This window comes from Equus przewalskii, chromosome 22 (genome assembly GCF_037783145.1).
Source record: "Equus przewalskii isolate Varuska chromosome 22, EquPr2, whole genome shotgun sequence".
Lineage (NCBI taxonomy): Eukaryota > Metazoa > Chordata > Mammalia > Perissodactyla > Equidae > Equus > Equus przewalskii.
Genome location: NC_091852.1, coordinates 44,294,254 through 44,311,716, shown reverse-complemented (window position 1 = coordinate 44,311,716; position 17,463 = coordinate 44,294,254). Strand labels below are relative to the sequence as shown.

Below are 17,463 nucleotides of genomic sequence, written 5' to 3'. Positions count from 1 at the left end.
AAAATCAACCTCTGTGTGAATTTACTTCTGTATAACTTTTCAACAGCTATGAGAAAACTGGATCTAGTCTATGTCAGTGAAGTGAATTTTAAATCACTTCAAGTGAGGTTAATGACAATCTGGTGGGAGTAGCCAATCAGGTGAAGCAAATGATTTAGGCATGGGGATTCAGAGCACTGATTCTTTAAGAGAATGGAAGGAAGGTAAGGCTTGCCTTAAAACTGGCCCTAAAAACACGTCTTTGCATGTGTTAAATGCATGCCGCTGGAGGACAACCTCCCAGGATTTGTAGGTGTGCCTCTCTTGTTCACCCTGCTACCCCAGTACTAACTTTGTGCATCACGGTATAGACATCTAGTGAATATTAATTGAATGAAAGAAGAATGAATAGGAGGAAATAGATCAAAGACACAAGAATCAGATTAACATCAGATTTTTTCAACTTCAATAGTGGATGCTAGAGAACAGTGGAGGGTTGTTTTTAAAGTATTGAAAGCAATTTGATACCCAGCTAACTGGTATTGAAATGTGAGGACATGGTATTCTTTATTATACAAAGCCTCTGAAACTTTGACAAAGACCCACACTTGGAAGAATTTGGATAAGTATTTAAATAAGAAAATAGATAAATCTCAGGAGATGTTGCAAAAAATATATGGTGTTATAAAGTCATTTTATTCTTTGTTAAAAACTATTGTTTTAAAAATTGCTAAGAGCGAAAAAGAGAAAACATATCTAAACTAATACAAAATTAAAAGTCTAGAATGATAACACAGGAGATGTGTTTGAGGATGTGATATGTGCTGAAGTGCTTGTTTTAAAAAATAATCAAGAAAAAAAGGGAGAGGATTATTACTTTCAAGAGTATAGAAAAGAAGATCAAATCAAAATAAACTAAAACGTAGAAGCAGGTTCAAATATATCAGTAAATATAATAAAATGCTAACTGAAAAAACAAACCTAAATGTTTAAGTACAAAATGATTACTTTTAAGTTAAAGACATCACATAGATGTTTATATATATATATATACTTTTTTATATGAATGCTTATAAATAGAAAGGAAAGGAAATGACAAATGTGAAATTCAGAATGTTGTTTGCCTGAGGAGATGGGTTCATTTGTTTGGGGTTAAGAAGCATATTGTCAATTTCCTAGTTTTTGCTTTGACGGTGGGTTTGCTTACTACATTATTAAAAATTACTAATTATCTAAATACAGCTTTCAAATTATCTAACTACAGTTTACAACAAAAATCAATAGTGTAGTACTCTTTATCACTAGTTTAATATTTGTAAATTTCCACATATGTTATATTGTATAATGTTTTATTAGAGTGAATATGAAAATACATAAAAGGACTTTCATAGGTTTAATTCTGCCCTCAAGCCTTATGACTTCGTTTTATACATTTGCATAAGATCATAGGTTTTTCTACCCCCAATTTTTTTACCGTGAGAATTCTAGGCAAAGCTTAACACTGCAGGTAAGGTGGAAGAAAATGCTTGTGCAAAACAGCTGTATTTTCCAACTCAGGGTTTCCTTACATTAAAGTCCTTGTTTAATTAATTTCACACAATATTATCTGGTTGACTTGCTCTTCTCTCTGGGAATATCTGAAATATTGTAAGGATGCTCTTACAGAGAATTACTAAGCGTCATTAGCATAAATCAACATTCAACATTAATTTAGTGGTTGGATCTTGGAGGTGACAAACCCCTCTTTTCTTCCCTCACCTCCAAATTCCTGGCTATGTTAATGGCTTCATGTATTGGAGATTCTGTATGGACTGCCTCCAGGTGGAGATCAGAAGCTTGACTTCCCACTCTCTGGAATCCACAGGCCTCCCCATTAGTCTCTACTGCCTTGAACATGTTGACCTTTCTTGGAAACCTTCTTCCAACAAGTCCACAGGCTTCCTTTCTAAGCCTTTGTGTAATATATGGTTATTCAAGGGAGTTTAAGGAAGGGAAGAGAAAGCATTCCCGGTGAAGAAAGGACTATATATAAAGACAAGAGGCAGAGCAGAAATCTAGGATCTTGTGCACAAAAGAAGACTGGAGATTTATTGTATTGCAACTTTAGGAAGGAAAGGGTGAGTGCTGCCCACAAGGTGGGCAGAGGCCACCCCACGAAGGGCCTCAAAATGAGTGCTAGAGCAAATCATCTTCATCCTGCAGGTAATGAGGCACACATGAAGGATTTTAACCAGGGGACTTGGTTCTGGATTAGGTTTGAGGAAGATCAGCCCTGTAGCGGAGTAGAAGACTCCCCCTCCACAACTACCACCTTTTACTATAAGATTCCTGTTCATTTTGTCCTTTTGGTTCTAATTGTCATGTATGTCAAAAATGTCCACAAATCTTGTTTGGAAAAAGATGTGAAAAAAATCACGATAGTATTTATTTGGTGATTCCAATGTATCAAGCCCTTTAATTGCAGCTTCTCATTAAATCCTCACAATAGTTCAGCGAGGTAGATACAATTGATTACCATCTCCATTTTACAGATCAGCAAAATGAGGCATAGGGGTCATTAACTTGTCAAAGATCACACAGCAAGTTGAAGAGCCGTGTTGAGGCTGTCTAAAAACAGAGCAAGTATTATTAACCATACGCTTTAGTGCTTTCATTAAAATATGCTCCATGGCCTGTAGAACTTAATTACAGTATTCCTATATGAGGGTTTCAGATATTGAAGAGCTGCAGACTGCCTGTGAATGAACCCCATGAGATTCAAGGCTCTGCTCGAAATATTGCTGATGTACAACATAGGAAATATACAGTGTATTTACTTGGTATTCAGCTAGCTCTTCTTTTGATATTGTTTTTCTCCTTAATATAAATGAACACCTATTAATGGTCCACAATATTTTGTAGGTGGTTCGCTAAGCTCATTTAATACATAGTTTATTGATGTGATTGTTTTACAAAGATGTGTCTAATGAGTTTTTTCATGTGAATCTTTCCGTGTGAATTTTTCCATGTGAGAACATCTTTATCTGAATTCTAGACATGTGAGATGTTCTACTAATGCTTTCATATTTTGAACGTCACAGATGATAAGTGCAGCTAGTTGATATAGCTTAATAATCAGAAACAGTGTTAGAGAAGAAATGGAACTGATATTTATTTTGTGTCTGATAAATGCCAGGCACTATCTGTATAGTATCCCACTAATTCTCAGAACAAAACTTGAGGTAGGTATTATTATCCCCATTTTATAGATAGGGAAACTGAGGCTCAGAGAAGTTAAGGAAGTTACCCAGCATTTCCCTGTTAATATGTAGTAGTGCTGGGATCCAACCTAGGTACATATGAGTCCAAAGACTCTGCTCTTTCCACTGTAATGTAGTCACTGTAATATGCTCACTACGTTAAAAGTATGCAGACATCTGTGCATATATAAACAGAAAAAGGAAAAATTAAAGATACAAAATTTTAAGGATGGCCTGAGCCCATTGACCCGTAGGACAGCCTCTAATGATTTGGCCAAAAATCTTCCCAAAATTTGCAGCTCTGAGCTTCTTCTCTGTACAACAGGATGATTAAGTTAGAAGTACAAAATAGATAGCTATCTGGGTGATTTCCTCAATTGTCTATATACGACCAATTTGTTCTAAGGTAAATACCTCCGTCAGCCCTAATTGGGTAGACTATGGACAGATAGTGAAGATTTCCTTTTAAAGCAAGAATTATAGTCTACGTAACAGAGGACTTTATGAATAGCTGACCTTTGAAAAGATTGTTGCCTTCTTTTCTTCTTGATGGTGCCCATTCAGACATAGGTATGACCTCGTATGTTCAAGATACATGCATGTATACTCCAGCCCAAATTGCAAAGGACGCATTTGAGTTCCCCACAAAAAATAGTTATAATTATTCCCTGGACAGTGCCTGCATTCCCCGAGATCTGATACCTCCATGCATAGCCACACCCAGTTCCAAATTACATAGTATATTAACAGCTTCAAACTCTCCAACCAGTGGAGCCTGGAATTATCCTTGCTGCTTTTGGTACCTGAGTACCCACAGATTCACATCTTTTCCCTAGTTCTACCATGTTAATCAAAACTCCACCATTTTAGTTGTTTATTTTACTCTGCAGTTTCCTTCCAGACTTGCTGCAACCCACTTCTCAATTGTTGCTCTTTAACATGGCCCTGAAAATGTCGACGGCTTCCTCTCTGAGAGTCCAAACACCATTCTATATAGCTAAGGATCACTGCCGAGGATCCTGTTCTGAATGACACCACTTTCTATGCACCGGTGTTGGACTTCCTTGGATATTGACTCAAACCATAATGGAGTTTACATGTTCTTTTGGGCACTGTGTAGAGAAAACCCTTGACCGTGAGAAAGAAATACATACTCATGGGCAGGCCCCAGTCACACCTGAGCCCTACTGCCTATTCTTCCTAAAGAGCTTGTGTTGCTGTGGATCCAACATGCCTCATTCATGTGAAACACACATTCCTTCCTGCTTCTTTCTTGCTATTCCATCCTTGTTATTTCATGTTCTTCTTATTTGAAGCCTCTACTACAGCACTTCTTTCATCTCCATTCCATTCTACATATAGCTGTCAAATTGATCCTCCCAGAATTTCACTTTGTTTATAAAAGACTTTTTGGCTTCCTATTGTTTGAAATAACCTGAAAAATATTAACTGTGACATAGAGTACCCTTCATAATATGGTTCTTCTGGTCTTTGCAGACATACCTCCTCTGTCCTTCCACACTCCTACCCTATGTGCTTATCCAACTTGACTGGTTTTTATTCTCTGATCACTCACCTTGACTCTTCTCCATACCTGAAGGAACTCCACCTCCTACTTCTCCATCTGTTTCCATTTACCAGTTTTTCCAGGCCTTTTCCTCCATGAACTTTCCCCTTTTAAAGAATCTTGCAGTTGAAAGAAAACCCTGAAGTCATTGAGTCCAAGAATTCATTTCATGATTTACACCCCTCTAAAATATCCTCTGTTAATGGTTACCTAGTTTATGTCTGGTGACAGGAAAATTGAGATGTATGGTACAGACTGTGTCTTATCTATATATTGCCAGTGTTTTGTACCTTTTAGAAACATTGTATATGCTTGAAACATGTTTGCTAAATAAATGAATGAATGAATGATCGTTTATCTCAAGAAGGGGACAGCAAATTTTTTCTGTAAGTGGTCATATAGTAAATACGTTTGTGGGCTGTATGGTCTCTGTCACAATTACTCAACTCTGCTATTGTAGCAGGAAAGCAGATATAATGTATAAATAAGGAGCCTAAAGAGCGTGGCTGGATTTACCGACATGTAGTTTGCCAGCTCCTGTCTTAAGGCAGCACAAGCCATCTCGAGACGGCTTTTAGTATTCTTCCTTATGCTGCTTCAAATCTCTCTAGAGAAATTTTGTGATACTTACTCAGATGTTCTAAAACAAGGTTCATGCTTCCTCTGATCATGTTCAATTCCTTCAGCCATTCCGTATATTATTTTGAGTTTCTTCACTGACTTAACCTTTCTCCCAGATTGCGTTCCATTTGTTTGTGGATCTCATAAAATCTGGTATCCAAAACAGAAAGCAATGCTCCATATTGACATGACAACCGAAAAATAAAAGTTTCATTTCCTACGTTCCTCTCTATACCACAGGTATAATAATAAAGCCTAAGATAGCATTAGAGTGGGGGGAGACATATCACGTTTCCTGTTGATTCATAAGTCATACTTCATTCAGTTCTATACTCTTACCTAAACCATTTTCTATTAAGTAGTGTTTTGAGGAAGAGAGGGCAGGGACCAAGCACAGAATCTCATACTTTTCATTACGTTGTTTTCTTATTTTCTTTTAAAAGACTGAATGATATTAAGGACTAGTTTAAAAGTAATAAAACACTTACAATGATGCTCATCGAATGCGTTGTGTTACCTTTAGTTCTTCACTCAGTGATTTGCCACCTTGGTCCTATCCAGGCTATCATTTTTATTTCATCTATTCACACATGCCTTCATGCACTCATTCTAAGGTATGTATTGAGTGCTTACCATGTGCCAGTTACTGTGCCAGGCGTGGAGACCCAATAGTGAGACAAAGAAACACATTCCTCTTGCATGGTGCTTACAGTCTGCCTTGACACCTGCGCACACAATGCACCATGCAATTCCAGAACAGTCAACACAAGTTCCACATTTCTTGCTATCCTGTGTGATCTCTAGGATGTCCTCACTTGTCTGAACATAATCCCATTGTAGTCCAGTTTTCCATGTCTTTCCTGGCGTTAGGTTCTGGCTCATATTTCTGATTCCATTCCTTCTCCTTTGTCTTTCCATTGAAGTCTTGTCTTTCTGAATGTTCCTTTTAGTTCGCCTTCAGGGATGCTGGCTTGGATTGACCCGACTAGCTGTCTCTGATTTGGACCACCTCAAGTTGAACAACCTTCCTGTCCTAGCTTGCCTCTTAAGATTTAACTTTAACTCAAGTCAAGGAAGAATGTTGCCTAGAAACAGAGAACCAGTTGAAGACAGGGTATAGACTAAACCCTGGCCTCCTGATTCCTCGTCCAGTGCTTTTTAAACCACACTGCTCTGCTTCCCCAGAGTGTTAGAAAAGTATGAGTTCAAATTAGTTAACCTGGGCTACATTTGCCAGCTCTGTCAATAGGACCAAACCAAACAAACATAAAACAAATCTGCCTCCACTCTCTTGCAGATGCCCCCTCAGCACTTGTTATAAACTTCCTTCTCATCTCCAAACCACCTCCCTGGCCCCATGCTGTCACAAGTTCCTTCAAAATTTTCCCTACAAATTATAACATGGCCCCAAACTCCTCTCTGTTATATCATTTAAAATTAGAGAATTTTTATTTTTTTTAAAATGCATCAAAATAAAATTCTTACAATATCATTTTCTATTCTGATAAGCTCTATACTGGAGAGATCTTTGTGTTATAAAGTTAACCCTGTGCCTTTATATGTAAGTCTCTGTGTGTTTGTTGGTCTGCTTTTTGGTATCAATGATATTGTAGTGAACCATGACATTATCTGTACGGACAGTGACTCAGTGACATCAGTTCTGGGTGTCATTGGGAAAAATTGACTCTCTTCCCTGAATAAGAAAATTACTCACTTGAACCTGGGAAGCTATTTGCTGATGGCAGATGTACTGGCGTTATAAGTCAAGGTAAGCTCCTTGCGAGTGGGTCATGTACTTTTATCTTCACAACCCCAGTTATAATGATGAATGAATTGATGTAAATCTATGTTGTTGTCATTCTAAACTTTCCGGGTTTACATGTTAATGACTTTGCTTAAGAATAATGAATGACCCCAGAATAAATTTAGAAGGTTCAACTATACAGTTCAAAGGCCTTATCAATCATTAGGTGAACGATGGTCTAGTAAAGGTGTTTTTGGAAGTCTGGAAGAGTCTTTAACCTAAATCTCACTGAGTGAGTCTACTGTGCAAACCAACTACTTCTTAGTGGAAGTAAGTGCCATCCACTAACTTCGTGCTTTATTTGAAGTGTTTCCTAGCTCCTCGCTTTGCTTTATTGACCCATCTCCACTTGGGACAGGTAATGCAGCTTCTGTGGCGAGCTTCCTATCCCAGTTACTGCAATTGAAACCTTTCCCATCCCTCTGGTGTTTGAGAATTTCTCAAAAATCTCCCCTCCAAAATGGTGTAAATAACCTTTTATCCACTACATAAGAGCAAGGAAAAGAAAACTAAAGCTAGTAGGCTCTTCCTTGATGTGTAACAACCATTATCTGCCTCCCTGTGGCCAGGTGAGATACATTTCTTGGAATTCTCTTGTCTCAGTTGTCTGTCAGAGGAATTTTGTCTAAGACTTTGTGTTGATTTATCATGTTAAGGCTTTAATGCAGTACAGTGGCAGATAACAACACTAAACCAAAGATGCCACATACATTTAAATAAAAGAGTATAATAATTTGATCCAGAATTAAGAGTTAGTAAAGGAATGGGTGATGCAGAATTTCTTCAGGCGCAGCATGAAGACGTACAATGATTCCCAGACTTGACGCTAAAGAGATGGTGACCATTGAGTTGTACTATTCACTGGTTGTAAAATCCTGACTGCATTCTGTAAAATTGCATGGAATTAGGTAACTTCTGTTTCCTGATTGTAAAGACTGCCTTTAATAATATTTTACTGGACCGTAAATTGTTCTGAGTACATTTCATGCCTGATAAAATCCTTACATTTATGGTAGAAAATGTAAGCCTTTGTTCTGTAACTAATCTTTTAAGTTTTCTGAAACAGAGAAGTCTTGCATTTTTTACCTAGAAAGTCTCATGATTAAAATTATCATATTCTTCTTTAAAAATAGGCTAGCATAATTAGGGATTTGGTTAAGCTCATCTTGAAATTAGTCTTGAGATATATTTTATAGGACATATATATATACATATATATATATACACACGCATATATCCATACGTGTACATACAGTAGTGGCCCCTTATCTGCAGTTTCACTTCCTGCGGTTTAATTACCCATGGTCAACTGTGTTCCCAAAATATTAGAGGAAAAATTCCTGAAATATTGTGATTTCTAAGAAATATATATCTGGTCATTCAGATGACCAAAACATATTTCTCATATATGTTTGGTCTTAGTCCACCGTTCTTGGCTAACAGCTCCCCAAACCCTTGGAATTTCTTAGGTGTTGAGAGAGACAGAAGTGTCTTTTGTCATGTTAATGAGGTGACTTTTGGACCCCACCCAAGGATGGGAGCTGGTTACAGGAGAAGGAGCCTTGTGACCAAAGGATTGAAACTTTCAGTCCCATACCCTGATTTCCCAGGAGTGGAGAGGGGTTTGAGATTGAATCAATTGCCAATGGCCAATGACTTAGTCAATCATAACTAGGTAATGAAGCCTCCCTAAAAACCTGAAAGGACAGCTGGTCACCCCCCTTTCTTGGAGAGCTTCCCTCTTGGGGAATTCCCACGCCACGGTACTGTGGTCCCCAAGCTCCATGAGGACAGAAGTTCCTTTGTTTGGGACCTCGGCCTGTGCATCTCTTCATCTGGCTGTTGATTTGTATCCTTTAATATCTTTTGTGATAAATTGGTAATCTAGTGAGTAAACGGGTTTTCCTCAGTTCTGTGAGCCTTTCTAGCAAATTAATCGAAGCCCAGGAGGGGGTCATTGGGACGTCCATTTTGTAGGTGGTTGGTCAGAAGCACAGGTAGCAACCTGGGCTTTCAGCTGGCCTCTGAAGTGGAGGGCAGTCTTGTGGGACTGATCCCTTTGCGTGAGGAATCGGATGCTATCTCTGGGTAGATAGTGTCAGAACTGAGTGGAATTCTCGGACACCCTGTTGGCATCCAAGAACTGCTTGTTGATGTGGGGAAGCTTATATAGACACACATGTTGAAATTGGGTCTAGGGACCTTTTGCAATTCCAGAAATAAACAATTCATAGTTTTAAATTGCACGCTGTTCTGAGTAGCGTGATGAAATCTTGCACCGTCTCACTCTATCCCACCCAGGACACAAATCATCCCTTTATCCAGGGGATCCTTGCTGTACACCCTATCTGCTAGTTAGTTAGTCACTTGGTAGCCCTTTCAATTTTCAGATGACTGTACCGTGGTGCTTGTATTCAAGTCACCCTTATTTTACTTAATAATGGCCCCTAAGCACAAAAGTAGTCATCCTGGCAGTTCGGACATGCCAAAGAGAAGCTGTGAAGTGCTTCCTTTAAGTGAAAAGGTGAAAGTTCTTGACTTAATAAGGAAGAAAGAAAATCGTATGCTGAGTTTGCTAAGATCTATGGTAACTTTTATTTCAGCATATTGTTATAACTGTTCTATTTTGTTGTTGTTGTCAATCTCTTATTGTGCCTAATTTATAAGTTAAACTTTATCATAGGTATGTATGTATAGGAAAAAACATGGTACACAGTCATGCGCTGCATGACATTTCTGTCAATGCCGGACTACGTATGTGACAGTGGTCCCATAAGATTAGTATCATACAGCCTAGGTGTGCAGCAGGCTGTACCATCTAGGTTTGTGCAAGCACTCTAGGAAAGTAAGAAATTTTACTCTACCCTTTTGGGTTTTTCTGGCTGGTCTGAGAATTAAATTGACATGAGACAGATTAACAGGAGAAAACAAACAAAAGTTTAATAACATATATACATGGGAGAAATCCAAGAAAACCAGGTAATTCACCAAAATGGCCAAAGCTCTCGCCTTAACCACCATCCTCAGCTAAAGACAAAAGAATATGTTAGGGGTGGGGAGAGTCAGGGACTTCAAAGGGGAGGAAGGAAATTTACAGGGAAGTGAAAAAGAGCAAATGTTTGAGAAACAAGTGATTGGCCACACAGAAACAGAAGAACACAGAGGGGCGCCCAATAAACAGGCTTTTCTAGCTTCCTACATGTCTACTACCTAGTTCGTGTTATGGCAAGGTGATAGCTTCTTCCTGAGACAGGTTTTTTTTTTTTTTTTAATCTGAATTCTTTTAGGCAGTTAAGGGGAGGTGACAAGAAAAACTTTCTGAGTCTTTTGTTTCTTAAAAATGATCAGAGGCTGGCCTGGAAGCATAGTGGTTAAATTCGTGTGTTCTGCTTTGGCAGCCTTGTGTTTGCAGGTTCAGGTCCTGGGTGTGGAGCTGGCACTGCTTGCCACGCATGCTGTGGTGGCATCCCACATAAAATAGAGGAAGGTTGGCACAGATGTTAGCTTAGTGACAACCTTCCTCAAGCAAAAATGAGGAGGATTGGCAATAGGTGTTTACTCAGGGCTGATCTTCCTCACCAAAAAATAAAAAATAATCAGCCTAAAATGTCCTGATGTTAAAGGTACACATTTTGGGGTAGCAAATTGTGTTCCCCTTCAGTATACTCTATGGTGTTCTCACAATGACGAAATTGCCTAACAACACATTTCTCAGCACATATCCCCGTCATTAAGTGACGCATGACTGTATGTAGAGTTCAGCACTATCTGCAGTTTCAGGCATCCACTGGGGATCTTGGAATATATCCACTGCAGATAAGGAGGGACTACTGTATATATCTTAATAAGATTTTATAAATTAGTATATGTGAGTATATATAACTAATACTTGGTCTGGATTTCAAGAGGTGTAAATACATTAGTTTAATATTCCAATGGCAGTAATAATTGTGGATATTATGTTACACTTAAGAACACTTTCTGACTTAAGGTTTAAGCATATCATTATTGACTGTGTTTATTGCCTAGACAAAAATATGTTGAAAATTAGAATAAACTGTTCTTTATGGGAGACAGGAAAATATAAACGGTAGGACACAGTCATATCTGTGTGCAATTCTCAGTTCCATGTATTCTGAATTTTGTATTCTTGCTCTAGGTCATTCTTCCTGAGAAACAGACTCTGAGATGGAGGTTTTTGTGCAGGAAGTTTGTCGAGGAGTATACTTGGAATCAATATCATTATAGATGTCCCAAATAGAGAAAAGGGGCCTAGCCTTTGTACCCCTGTTGATCAGGTATTAGATGTGAGCTGCCTGTGTGAGAGTGAATAATCTTGGGTAAAGCAGTTTCCTTTGGTGGAAGGAGGGAACTTCCCAGAGAAGGAGTCAGCTGTGAGCCACCAGAAGCTAACACTTCAAGGCAGTTGGGGGAATGAGTGACTTGTCCTGAAGGCGATCTGGGTGATGTCCTGCAGCATCTACTATGTCCACTCCTTGCGACGCTTGGTTCTTCTTGCTGCATGTAATAAGTTTGTTCCATCTCAGAACAGTTTCTTCAGGATTCTGGTAGGTTGCCTTTTTTGATAAGACCTCCAAGACGAAGATTAGTGGGAACACAGCCCTGCCAGTGCAGCTGGTCTCAAGGCCACAACTATTATCTCTCTATTGTCTTCTCTATTCTGCTACCCATTCTACACTTCCTTATCCTCAGCCAGCACCTCTACCCATCTATGTGGATTACCTTGTGGAATGGCGCAGACCATTACTGATGGGTCTGAGCCTCTCCTTACCATCCCTGCTTAGGCCATGGCTGCTGCAATTGTCCATTTACTGTCAAAAATAGACAGGGAAATAACAAGAAATGTCCCTTGGATACTGGAAATTCTTCCCTGCCCTCATTGTATGGCAGTAGCCCTACCTCCTGCTGATAATCAGTCAATTACACCTGCCAGGATGGTGACTTCTCTCCTTGCTGCCAGTCCCCTGGCACAGGAGCCCAAAATGATTGGGTGTTTAAGACATATCTTAAAGTTTAATGAGACTTCTGTGTCAGCTCACAAAAGTATTCTCCCTCTGAAAGCCAGGATCTTAAGATCCACATAGCCTAAATTTGTGGGAGCAGGAAGCACAAATTCCCCACTTAGGCCACTGGGAATGTTGCTAAGTTCAACCACTCTCACTTCTTCCCCTTGATTCCTAGACCCATGGACTCTATCTTTTGGGGATGTAGTACCAAAGAATGGTCATTAATTTAGAGTATTTACCACAGCCTTTAGATGGCACCTCATCATTGCAGGATATCATCTCCAAGCTAGCACTTCAGCTACACCTTCAAAAAGTTCTTCCATCACTCTGTCAGGCCGGCAGCTTCTGGACCATGCAGGACGTATCAGGATGAGTAGATCCCATGATTATGCACCCACTGCCAAAGTCCAAAGTATTTCCACTGGTCTGAGGTAATATTATACAGTATTGTGTACTGACGTACCAAACACTCTACAGGCCTTTGGATAGTGATGCTGAACAATGCCCTGCCGGAAGGTAACCAAACCCTTAATTGGAATTTTTTTCAGTTCTAGTCAAAACAAATCACGACCCCTTCTAAGGTGGAAGAAGTCCAATGTCACAATCAGCTTTCCATCAGGTGGCTGGTTGGTCTCCCTGAGGATTAGTGCTGAAATGGAGGCTCAGCATTGGTCCTTGTTGCTGTCACGTTGGGCAGCTCATCAACCTTTCCATGTGTGGGAAAACAGAAATTTATATTGTGTGGTCTATATGAAAGAGATGGGTTCTACTGAAAGAATAAAGGAGAGGTTATTCTAAGGCTCAAAAAAGAACTTAAAAAGGGAACTTCTTGGGCAGGATATTAGAAATATAGTAAAGCTGAGAAAAGCATCAAGATCAGATCCTGGAAGTTTCCAAGCCGCATTAGATGGTAAACCAGTGGCTAGAATGTAGTCTACTAAAAAATCACTAATTTATATTTTTAGTTCTTGCCTTTTTAAATTTCCTGTATTATTTGCCCTTAGCTTCTGAGTTCCTTTTCAATCTTAGTTTCTTTTTGATAAAGACTGGCCAATTTGCCACGTCAGAAGAACAGAGGCCAACTTGGAAAACTGGGCAAATAAATTGCTTCAGTGAGCCTCATTTTCCTCATTTATAAAACTGAAGTCAAAAATACTTGCCTTGCAGAGTGTTATAGGACTTAAAAATGTGTTTAAAAACATGTCTATAAAGGGTCCCACTTGGTGGCACAGTGGTTGGCTTCATGCGCTCTAATTCGGTGGCCTAGGGGTTCGAGGGTTCGGATCCTGGATGCAGACCTATGCACCGCTTGTCAAGCTATGCTGTGGCAGACATCCCACATGTAAAGTAGAGGAAGGTGGGCATAGATGTTGGCTCAGAGCCAATCTTCCTCAACAAAAAGAGAAGGATTGGTAATGGATGTTAGCTCAGGGCTAATCTCCCTCAGGGGGAAAAAAACTGTCTATAAAGTACTTGTACATGGTAGGTGCTCCATCTTTTCTTATTAATATTGAAAAAATCCTAAGTAATCACTACTAGGATAAGCAGGAGAAGATGGGGCTTCTATCCTTGCTTGGAGCCCTGGTGGCTGAGACCAGGCAACGTGGAAGTAAGGCAGGCAGATGAGATGAGGTGGCAGAGACCCACTTCCCATCCTATGTAGGCACTCACCTAAGAGATTTTTCAGTGATTGACCTGGGTCTGTTTTGTTTTGTTTTGAAATAGTATAATTTTTGTGTTTATTTTTGAGTGACCTTGATTCTATCCTTTTACACTTTTAAAAGTGTTTTCTGCTTACCAGGAAAAAAAAATGCACTTTTGCTATAAACATTTCAAGTGCTAAGCATTCCTTTATCATGGGGGAAAATGTTTCTTCCTCAACCTATTACTAAAAAATAAAGAAGTATTTGGTATCTATTTCTCTAGATTTTTTTCTATGCAAAATCAAATATCACATATACATAAAAATATATATTTTAACAAAAGCAGCATCATATTATGCATCCTGTTGCACAACTTGCTATTTTAACTTAACAGTGTTTCGTGGGCATTTTCCAGGGCACATAGTGTGAACTCATGCTTTTTAATAACTTTAGTGTCCTATTTTATTCTATTATACCATAAAGCATTTGGTGGACATTTGGTCTGCTTCCATAAGTTTTCAGCATTTAAAACAGTGCTACAATGAATGCTCTTATACTTCTAGTATGAAGTCTAGAAGTAGAACTGTTGGGTCAGAGGACATGAAAAATGTTAATCTTAATGAGTAATGCCAAATTGCCATCCAAAAAGATGGTATCAAATTTCTCTCTGAGCAGAGATTTTATTCCACTCTCAGGGTTAACGATACAAATTCCATCATAAGGAGTAAGGGTCACAACCAAGTGTCTGTCTGCCAGAGAGCAGACCACACCACCATAGGGACTGAGAAACACTGGTTTTAGAAACGAGAGATTATGGTTGAATCAACTCACCAAACGTGCACCGGTGCCAGTGAATAAAGTGGAGCTCATAGATAGATTTTCAAGTCTGACAGACTGGGTTTAAACCTTGACTCTACTGTTTACTAGGTGTGTGATGTTAGGTAAATTACTCAATGTTTCTGAGCCTTATAAAATTGGGATACTAATATTACTTACCTTTGGGGTTGCTATGTAGGTTAAATAAGAGACATATGTAATTCACATATATGTGTATGTAATATACCCACGTTATATACGTGTCAGCCTGATTGTGTCATGCCTCCCATATAGCGAATATTAAATATTATTATGATGATTTTCCAGAATATATATCTGAGATCTCAAGAGGATATTTTATTTCAGTGTTTTTCTCTCACCTCCTCATTCCTCAAAGAGAACAATGACTAGAAAACATTGGTTGGGTAAATACTGCATTATCATAATTACAATTTCCCTGAGAAAAGTGGCTTGCAGTTTGAATATTCAGCATCATAATTACAATTTCCATAAGGAATGTAGAACAGTTATTATAAACAACACAATAATCACTTGGTCCATAAGGGAGAACAGATTATTGGGGGAGTGAGGAGAGAGAAGAAGCAAAAGCTTCTGTTCTAATCAGCATTCAAGAGTAGAAATACAGAACCTGAGAATAAATTGTACTAGCCTCTTGAAATACTCTTGTCTGGATTTATCGAAAAATCTTATCATGATGGCAAATTTCCATGGGTTGATTAAGTGCTGCCTATATATTTTGTCCTTATATATAACTTAGTTTTATCATTTTTATTAAGCATCCCCTCTCTACTCATTGTCATTCATAATTGCTGTGCCCCCAGGAAATTTAAAAAAGCAAACTATCACAAAATACAGAAAGGGCAAACTATTTAAAAAACAGTTTAGAGGGAGAAAAAGTTTTATCAGAGTATTTCTCTCTCCACAATTAAATGTATCTCCTTTGTCAAGGGAAAATGGGTAAAAATTTTTAAAAAAATGTTCTTTTGATTGCTGTGTTGCCTGAATTGGCTTTCACTTAAATTTCCTTTTTTTTCTCCTGTCTTTTAAAATTTTTTTCAGGTGAGATGAGTAAAACAGAATGCAGCTTTCAAGGTTGGTACTTTTCACGGTGTTTTAAAACCTCTCATTAATATGAAACAAGAGTATGAAAGAAGCAGAGCAAAATATGTCCATTGCTTTTCACAGATAGTGATTAGAGGACATTATGCATTAATTTTCCTCACTCATGGATGGAAAAGTACAACACAGATTGTAACAGAATGCAATAGAGCAATCAAACATAGTGCCTGCTTCAATCCTTGGCAAATCTGTGAAGTTGGAAATATTCAATATTTTTCCACTCCATCCACCCATCCGTCCATCCATCTATCCATTCATCATTCCATCCATCCATTCATATTTTTTCCCCAAATACTCATAACATACATATTGTGTGCAAGGCCCAGTCATCTGACTTCCATCTATTCATACTTTGTTTGCCTGACCTTCACCATATTCCCAGTCTGACACCTTTTTCCAACCCTTCTTGCTGTCTCTGACAATAAACCTTCACCTGTTTCACAGGTCTTCAATTTAACTTGCCATATCTGATAAATGAACAGTGTTTCCACAACATTGCTCAGCTAATATGTGTGTAGAGACGTCTACTCCCAGATAATTGGAGCAAGGGGGAAATCATCAGAGTGACAATAAGCAAATGACTTCTCGCTGTAATAATGAACTGTGTAATGTCTTTCACTGTTGTGTGATATATATTACTATACATACATTATTATCATATATGTAGTATAGATATAGTTACTACCTATATATAGTAAGTTATAACATGCGTTACCCTTCCTCAAAATTCTAGTATACAGGTCTTCTTTCGCTCTGCCTTTTAAGCAATCTTAAGACTTTCTGAGCAAGAACAAGTGTGTTACTTGTATAAATTTTAAGATGAGAAAATATTCTAGACACACGTGACACGGCTCTTTGAAAGAATGACAGTGGTGGATTGATGCAAACTTCACGGGAGCCAAGGACTGAATATTTTCTGCTGAACAAGGGCTAGTAAATGGAAATTACTAATGGAATTAATTAGTATAAGGAGTTGAGTACTTCTTACACTAACTTAGGATGGGTAAATATTGTTTTAATTGGGGGAGGGGCTGTTCCATTGTTTCATTTTAATGAGCATTAGTCTACTTACTTTAAAAAGGCTGTCTCAGTTTCCTGACTATCTTTGATTTCCCCTAATGATTTTTTTAAAAATAAGCCTTGAGTTCCACATCAGAAAATTCTGCTACCAGAGGTGTTTTCACAAACTTAGCTGTCATAATTGGGAAGGGACTCTAGTGTCTGTCTGCCAATCTAATTTAATTTAACTAATCTAATCTAAAATAGTCTCAATTATCTCAGCCATCACTCTATTTAGTCGTAATACTTACAGGCAGGCAGTGAGCAGTGGTTGAGAAATTGGGCTCTAGAATCAGATTGCCTGAGTTTGATCCGGTTTACCCATCTACTGTTTGTGTGTTGGGTGAGCTTATTAACATCTCTAACATCTGATTCTCTGAGTTATAAAATGAGAGAAATACGAGTACTTACCTTACCAAGTGGTTGGGGAATACATGAGATGTATTTATCTATCACTTTGGCATATTGTAAGAATGCAGTGAATGATAGTTGTCATTATTATTACTTTGTTATTATTACTGTTATTGGAAAGCATTATTATTAGGGGCAGGCAGCATCTTCACTTGTC

General features: G+C 38.4%; 1 protein-coding gene across 6 annotated transcripts in view; it reads left to right on the top strand.

The window, feature by feature from the left end:
- The window catches only part of LINGO2 (leucine rich repeat and Ig domain containing 2), a 1,108,854-nt gene that overhangs the window by 725,173 nt on the left and 366,218 nt on the right, over window positions 1-17,463 (top strand). For 3 of the 6 annotated variants that reach the window (XM_070590581.1, XM_070590582.1, XM_070590584.1), the window contains exon 5: window positions 15,777-15,809. The exons of the other annotated variants lie outside the window; for them this stretch is intronic. The gene's annotated coding sequence lies outside the window, so the exon portion shown is untranslated. The remainder of the gene's footprint in view (window positions 1-15,776; window positions 15,810-17,463) is intronic. 6 annotated transcript variants of the gene reach the window in all.